Source organism: Triticum dicoccoides, chromosome 2A, assembly GCF_002162155.2.
Source record: "Triticum dicoccoides isolate Atlit2015 ecotype Zavitan chromosome 2A, WEW_v2.0, whole genome shotgun sequence".
In the NCBI taxonomy this organism is placed as follows: Eukaryota; Viridiplantae; Streptophyta; class Magnoliopsida; order Poales; family Poaceae; genus Triticum; species Triticum dicoccoides.
The window spans coordinates 786,009,471-786,017,680 of NC_041382.1; the positions used below are offsets into that span (position 1 = coordinate 786,009,471).

Sequence of the window (8,210 nt, forward strand, 5' to 3'; positions counted from 1 at the left end):
CGCCGTGCGTCAAAAAACAAAATTTAAACTCGCCTACACACCGTCTATTGGGTGACAATCTCCATCAGCAGCAGCTACGACCACGCACCTTTTTTTTTTTTGCTTTTTGCGATGAACGACCACACACCTTCAGCAAAGCAGCGAGCAGAGCTTTTACAGAAAAAAAAATGCAGCACCTACAGCAAAGCAAATACGCAGCATTGCTGTACCCGAGCAGAGCGCCTGACTACTATTTATTATTTTGATGAAAATTATTTATCACAAATTAGGTGAACATTTCTGTTCATGTAATACAACATTTCAAGAGAATGATAGAATTTTTTTGGTGGCTGTTACACAATAAGAAGAAGCACTTGAACATTTGTCTAACCAATTCTTCTGGAACATTTTGGCAAATGAACAAAGTGAAATAATTAAATTTCATTTTCTTTTGACAGGAGAAGCAGAATGTTGTCATGCAAAACTGATTGGCCAAAAAGAATGAATTTTACGATAATTCTGAGATCAACAAAAGTTCGGTATCTTCTAATGAATCGGCACTTGTCCTGCCTATTTCATCGGATATAAGCACTATAGCGCCTAGTGAATTACAATCGAAGTCCTGCATTAGAGACAATAAATAAGACACTTGACTTTTTCTATTCTTCATGGCACAACTCTGACAGTGATTTTCACTTTTTGTATGTTTACAGAATTAGTTCCAATAAAGATAAGACTTAGAACGAAGTGACTAATGTTCTATGGAATCGAGAAAAGTCATATCTAAGTAGATATAAAACAGATAAAGATAAGAGCATTTCCAATAGACGCACAGTAGTTTCCCAGCGCCGAAATAGTGTTTTTACGCGCGGTAGGTTTACCAAACGCACAAAAACACGGCACCCAACCCGACGGCCCCACATGCAGCAGCCCGCCCGCACAAGCCGGCGCCTTAAATCTGCAGCCTCGCAGCCCATGTGCGCTAAAGTTACAGCTTCTTTTTTGCGCGCGCTCTATTTTACAACTTATGCTCGAGCGCAGTTTTTTGTCCCTCACGAGCCAAATAGGCGTTTTTTCCTGCGCTCGGCTTATTAAGCTCGTGTGTGGAAGATGCTCTAAGAAGGTAACATATATAGTCAACCAAAACGAAGACATAAAAGAGGACAACTCCTGCATGCATCAACCTTACAACATCATCACATGGAAAAATAATAATCTTATAGCATCACGTCGTACTTGGATGGCAGACGATTGTATAAGTTGAGGAGCAGGTTGGTCCTGCCCCGCAACCACGGCGGTCGGAGGAAGTATAGCACCATCACCATGGCCACCACCCGGAACGGCTTCAAGTAGAGTACGACAGCCATCACCAGCAAAAGCGCCATGAAGACAGGCATCAACCTGGGGTCGTGCCACCGGAGCAGCGACTGCGCGCGCTCCCCCTGTGCAGCTAGGTCAACGAGCACCGTCTGCACCATCCCAGACAGGCTCCGGATGCGATCGTATCTCAGCCTCACCGTGTCATCTGGCTTGGATGTCGGGAACGTGTCAAACTCTTCATCCAGCTCGTCGGGGTACGCCAGATCCTGGTACCACCACATAATCATATCTATGTGCTCGTTCGGAGACGCGAGCTCCAAGCGTGACAACATCGTGTCCATGTGTGGAGGCTCCCGTGGCCGCCGGTAGTAGTTGCACGCCCCGACAATGATCATGCATATGAACACGGCCGGCATGATCAGCTCCGGGTAGCACACCAGCTTCAGCAACACCACGTGCATCAACATCGTCAACAGTGGGTTCTTCCACTTGCAGATGTCGTCGAACCATTTGGCGACGATGACGACGCCGGAGAAGAGCGACGTAATGCGGTAGAAGTTGGCCTTGCTCCGACGTAGGCTGAACATGTGCGAGTCCACGTCGAGCATGTACTCCACCACCTCCCTAGGCAGCGGCGGATCAGCCCTGCCCAGCCGTGTGGCCACAATCACAAATCGTCTGGTACCGGAGGTAGTCCAGCTGCCGCACGGAGAGAGGGTTCGTGTAGTGCATCTTGGGCCGCAGCGCCCACCCATACTGCGCCAGCATGTTGGCCCACGCCGTGCAGGTGAACCGGTCGGCGAGGTGGAGCTCCCCCATCTTCTTCAGTCCGCTCGGGCTCAGCGCCATGAGCGGGTAGTAGTGCGTGTACACGTGGTCGCTCTCTAATATTGCGAGCCGGACGCGCACCTTGCCGATCTGTTGGTCCTTGGTTGTTCCGTTGCCATGCCCGGAGAGGTGGTTGTTGTTGAAGACAGCGATGGTGATGACTTTGCTGAGGTCGAAAACCTCCCAGCTGTACGACCTCGTCTACCGTCAAGCCGGGCGACAGGCTGATCCATTTCGACGGCAGCGAATTGGCCAGGTTGTCACCTGGCACGTACGTCGACGCCACGGGGATGATGACGTGGCCAATGGGCTCGTCCTTGCCGGCGACTTTCTCCTCCACCGTCACCACCAGCGGGTCTTCGAACGGCTCGCTGGCGACGAACATCAACTCTTCGTTCCACGCCTGGTTCGCCGACCCCTGCGGCTGGCCAGGCTTCGTCCGCCGGATTTGGCTGCACATCTGGATCTTCGCGTTTGTGGGCGCGAGCGGCGGACCGATCAGGTTCTTTTTTTTAGCCGGGCATAACCCCTTTCCATTACTTTCATAACGGAAATACAAAGTTTGTTGCAACTAGAAGGAAACTGAAAGGGGAAATGCGAGCTCAGCGCATCACTGGGAAACCCACAATAGACACTTGTCATCGAGCAGCCTACCATGGGGCGAAAACCCAGTAACACCGACAGAACCAACATCACCAACCCAAAAGCAACCAAAGTCGATCACACCAGCCACAGGAGGCTCAGACATAAGCTCGCGCAGGAGCCGCAAAGTTCCCTGAGTTTAAGCAGAAAAACACATCGGAAATACTAGCGATGCACATGGACGACTGAACGTAGCAAAAGACCTCCATGTCTGGATCGATCTTGTTCTGCATTCCCCGGCGCCGCACAAATACGCATCAGGGTCGACGCGCTGGTCTTCAGCATTTTGGCTCCACGCTCCATGGCCTCGCGATCAGCTCCATTCATCAGTCCTGCCCAGTAATTTAAATATCCGCAAGCTGAGTACACAACCTCAAAAGGAGACCTCATCTGTTTGTATTCAAATGTCAATTTGTTACGGCAGTTTCACAAGACCCAGCACATAGCTGCCAGGCCAAAAGTATAGAATTTTTCTCCATCAGGGATGAACATATAGCACCAGGCAAAATATTGCCACATATTTTTTGGGCATCGATCCGTGCCCAGGACACACCCAACAGTTCTCCACATTACTTTAGCCACAAGACATGTGAAAAAAAGATGTTGCGAGGTCTCTCTTTCGTCGCAGAACGAGCATGTGGGGTTGCCCGCCCAATTTCTTCTGCTCATCACATCTCTAGTGAGAATGGCATCTTGAAAAAGTTGCCAGAGGAAGATTTGGATTTTTAAGGGTATTTTGGATGCCCATATCCATTTGTTATCACACCCCCTCACGTTTTTTTCTGGATATTCATAGACAGATTTGGTTGTGAATTTCTTCTTCTTCCCCAAAGCCCAGGTAATCTCATCTGGCGCATCTGACTGAGGCCAGGAGTTCACCACCGTCTCCAATTCTCTCCATTGCTCCACAAGGGGCGTGTGAAGTCTTCTTCTAAAAAAGTCTCCCTCAACCCCTTTTCTGAAGTCTGACACTGTGATTTCTTGATAACTGCATATATTGTATAACATAGGGAATTTATCACGTAAAGGGGGCTCATTTCCCACAGGATCAACCCATAGTCTGGCCAGATTGCCTGAATTGAGGATCACTTTCCTCCCTGCAAAGTAATTCTCTTTAACTTTCATAATGGCTTTCCATATAGGGGAATCATCAAACTTACTTTTCACAGAGGCAACTGTGTCTTTTTTGAAGTACTTGGCCCATATAACCTCCTGCCACAACCCCTGTTGGTTCTCCAATTTCCACCACCACTTAGTGAGGAGGCTAACATTCTGTTTATGCAAATCTTTTACCCCCAGGCCCCCTTTACTTTTCGATCTGCAAATTCTGGACCACCTAACCAAATGGTACCGTTTTCGCCCTTCATTTTCTTGCCAAAAGAATCGTTTACGGTGTTTGTCAAGTTTTACTATCACCGTCTTTGGAAGAAGAAACATAGCCATATAGTAATATACAATGCTTGTGAGCGAGGAGTTAAGCAGAATCAGCCTTCCTCCAGAGGAAGCCGCATTACCAATCCAGGCCTCACAGCATTTAAGGAATCGTTCATCCATGAAATCCCACTCAAGGACACGCAACGTAGAGAAGCTAACTGGCACTCCCAGATATTTCATAGGAAAATGTCCAATTTTACAATTAAACAGATCTGCATAAAACGCTAGTGTGTCCTCACCCCCCCGACACACAGCACCTCACTTTTAAGGAAATTGATCTTTAATCCCGACATAAGTTCGAATACATATAACAGAAGTTTCAGGTTTATAGCAGCATCCTTATCATGCTCAAAACAAATGACCGTGTCATCTGCATATTGGAGTATAGCTACTCCCCCTTCAATTAGGTCAGGGGCAAGCCCAGTCAGGAGCTTTTCTTTTTGAGCATTACGTATCATCTTCGAAAGGGTTTCAACAGCTAGATTGAAAAGAAACGGAGAATGGGGGTCACCTTGACAAACTCCCTTATAGCTTTCGAAATAGGGTCCCACCTCATTGTTTAGTTTGATGCTCACAGTGCCGTTATGTAAGATTTTTTCAATCCATCCACACCAGGTTGGCCCAAATCCACGATTCCTATGGCACTCAAGGAGGAAGTCCCAATTTATCTTGTCGTAAGCTTTTTTAAAGTCTAACTTTAAGACCACCCCAACTTTTTTCTTGACATGAGCATGATGCAACACCTGATGAAGTGTAAGGATCCCATCCATAATGTTTCTATGCTTAATGAAAACGTTTTGATGTTGACTGATTAGCTTATCAGCATAAACAGCGACCCTGTTATCTAGCACCTTGGTGATGAGTTTATAGGGGCATCTAAGCAAGCATATGGGGCGGTATTGTTGGATTTTTTTGGCCCCATTCATCTTAGGAATCAAAGTGATCACGCCATAGTTTAGGCGCGCAATGTCTAAAGTGTTGTCATGGAAAGCTTTGAAAAGTCGCATTAGATCTCCCTTCACAAAATCCCAGCAGTGTTTGTAAAACTCAGCTGGGATGTTATCCGGTCCAGGGGCTCTATTACTCTTCATACTAAATAAAGCTCTTTTAACTTCCTCTTCCGTAAACTCACTCGTGAGTAGGGTTTTATCATCCCTAGTAAGGGTGCGTTTGGAAGCCAAAGTATTCTTGTGGTTTTCTGGAATACTGTGGTTTCTGAAAAAAACTTTGGTATTTAATACTTTGAGTCCTTTGGATGAAAAAAATACTATAGTTCAACAAACCGTGGTATCTCTAAAACTGTGGTATTTTTGTTGTATATAAAAAAGAGGCCCTGGCCTCTTTTTTTAAAACCGAGAAAGCGCTGGCTGCTTGGTCTCTCTTGTGTCCAACTTCTGGCCATCAACGCCTGTGATGCATAAATCGATAGCTAGCCGATCGATACGTCCGGCTGGAGGCGGACGTACACTTACACGAGCTGCAAACTTCGACCTTCAGTATATGTGTTAACTACCTTGGTTTTTGATTGATTACAAGAGATAACTCTACTACAGATCATACCATCTAGGAGAACATGCTCGTGCAAGGCTGAATGCATACAGTGGCTATTAGTACAAGCTGATCCCTAAGTGTAGCTGAATATGCATACAACAACGTAACAGTCGATGCAAACCAAAGAAAACTGAGAAAAATTGCCACTTGCCAAACAGCTCGCAGTTTTACCAAAACTGAGAAAACTATGATTTTTAGAAACTGAAGTATTTATTGCCCATGCATTGAAATACTTGGGTTTTGGAATACCATGGTTTAAAAAAAACGTTGTTGCCAAACTAGGCCTAAGCTTTTCCCCCTCATCCCAGGTATCAGGGGATAGATGGAATATGTTTCCTCTGGCCGGCCCAAATAACTCTTTATAATAAGAGCTGGCATGATTTAGGAGATCTTTTGTGCCCTCAATCACCACCTTCCCATCGGTTAGGGAATGTATGGTGTTTTTTCTCTTTTTACCATTCGCAACCCGATGATAAAAAGCCGTGTTTTGGTCTCCCTTTAGCAACCAACGTTCATTCGAATGTTGAAGCCAAAATAGTTCCTCATCCGCAAGAATATCATTCAACTCAGCACATAGGTTGGTTCTTTTTTCATATAAATCAGGTGTTAGAGGCTCAGTTTCTTCTAACTTCTCCATCTCCTCAACCGATCAGGTTCTGCGCCGCGATGACGGCGACCTTGAGACAGATGACCTTCGGGGAGTAGTACACTTGGGAGCGCCTGTTGGTGAGCGCTTCTGATGACAGCGAGAGCGAGGGAGCTTCCGTGTTGTACGCCTCCGGGAAGGCCTCGTCGGCCTGGCTGCCGAGCCAGACGGCGAGCATGATCTCGCCGAGGCTATGGCCATGTCGGACCCTCTTGCCATGGGCGCCAGAGAGGCTGTACCACTGCGGAGTGTTAGGAAATAAACCACGAGTGTGTCATGGTGTATGAGTGTAGGTCGAGTCCGAGCGCCGGTGCGTTGCCGTGTTCGTGTCTAGAGCGAGTTGAGCTGGTTGTGGCTAGGCCTGCGATCGTAAGTCAACGGAGGTATAGGATCAGCGGGCGCAGCGGAAGCGAGGTGCCTCCCAGGTCGTGCGTGCGCCAAGGTTTTGGATTCCGAAATGGAACATTTTTCTCGAGGGGGGGCGGTAAACTTGGTTACCACGGTAACCACGAAATACCGATAAAAATTCGAGCGAAATTTAAAATTTGAATTTGAATTCAAAATTTTTTAAGACCAGAATACATAAGTTTGGAACACAAAATGCACTGTCCGCAGGTACTAGCGCAGTGGTAAGCAGGTCTGCTCCACTCACGCACATGCAGGTCCCGAGTTCGACCCTCGCACCCACATATTTTTCGTAAAAATTACAGTATACAGTGTGGCGTGCATTTCTTCAAAAATTAAAAGTGCGGCCGGCAGAACTCTTACACATGACGCGCTGTTGCGGGAAAAGGATACTAACCACTCGGACACGAGTTAGCATGTGTCTCTTCTATAGATACGCCTTATTTAACTAGACGTTAGGAGTTTAAATTCAAAAAGTTTGATTTTTTTTGCTCGAGATACAGAATTATCGTGGGGTACCGGGAAACGCGGTTACCGGGCGGTACCCAAAACCATGGCGTGCGCGGGCGCTGCAAATCGCAGACTGTTGCTGGTGTGGTGCGTCCAGGTTGTTAGCGTACGTGCGGGCGGCCGTATACCTTAGGAGTTAGTAGTTAGTGCATGGGTCAGTTGATTAGTGGATCAAGTCGTGTGGTGCATGGCATGAGAACCGGACAGGTTGTTGCCTTGGCTGCGCGTGAGTCTATTGTACTACTTAAGTTGTACTGATGAATGAGAAAAGTTCGAGCCGAGAGGGCTGGAGAAAAATGTAACCATCATGTCTACACCAAGGGGCAGGGCCTCTACGCAAAGCTCTTGTGCTCTTCCTTGGTGTGTGTGTGTCTGTATAGAGTTTCTCCATGGTGTGTGTTCATGCGAGATAAAGGAAGAAGAAGAGCGGCGCTGCGCGGAGGCGGCAACAACACGGCGCCAGCGGGCTGTCGGGCGGGAGGCGGCTGGGGATGTTGGACAGGTCGAAGACGACGCGGCCGACGATTCCGGAGCGTGCCCTGGTGCTTGACGATGACCTCCAGCTGGGTGGACTGGAGGTGAGCGCCGGAGAAGGCGAACTTCTGCCGCCACGCCGGGTTGGGGGTCTTCTCCAGGTGGCACGTGGTGCCCTTGAATTCTCCCAGCTTCACCTCCATGTACGGGTTCAGCGCCCCGGTGATGTCCATGATGTTGAGGTCGCGCGCCTTGACGACGGTAATGTACAGGTACTGCATCCGCATGACCATGTCGTACATCGACGACACTCTCGTGGCCATTTCCGCGCCATGCGGGCCGAGACCGTACGCTGATGCGGGGTCCGTCTGCACCAGCGCGGGGCCAACGGGCTGCGGCATGACGACCGTCTGCCCCCCCC

At 48.2% G+C, this 8,210-nt stretch overlaps 1 pseudogene; it reads right to left on the reverse strand.

Moving 5' to 3' along the window:
- Positions 1 to 1,196: 1,196 nt before the first annotated feature.
- LOC119358493 lies at positions 1,197 to 8,190 on the reverse strand (annotated as a pseudogene).
- Positions 8,191 to 8,210: the final 20 nt, after the last annotated feature.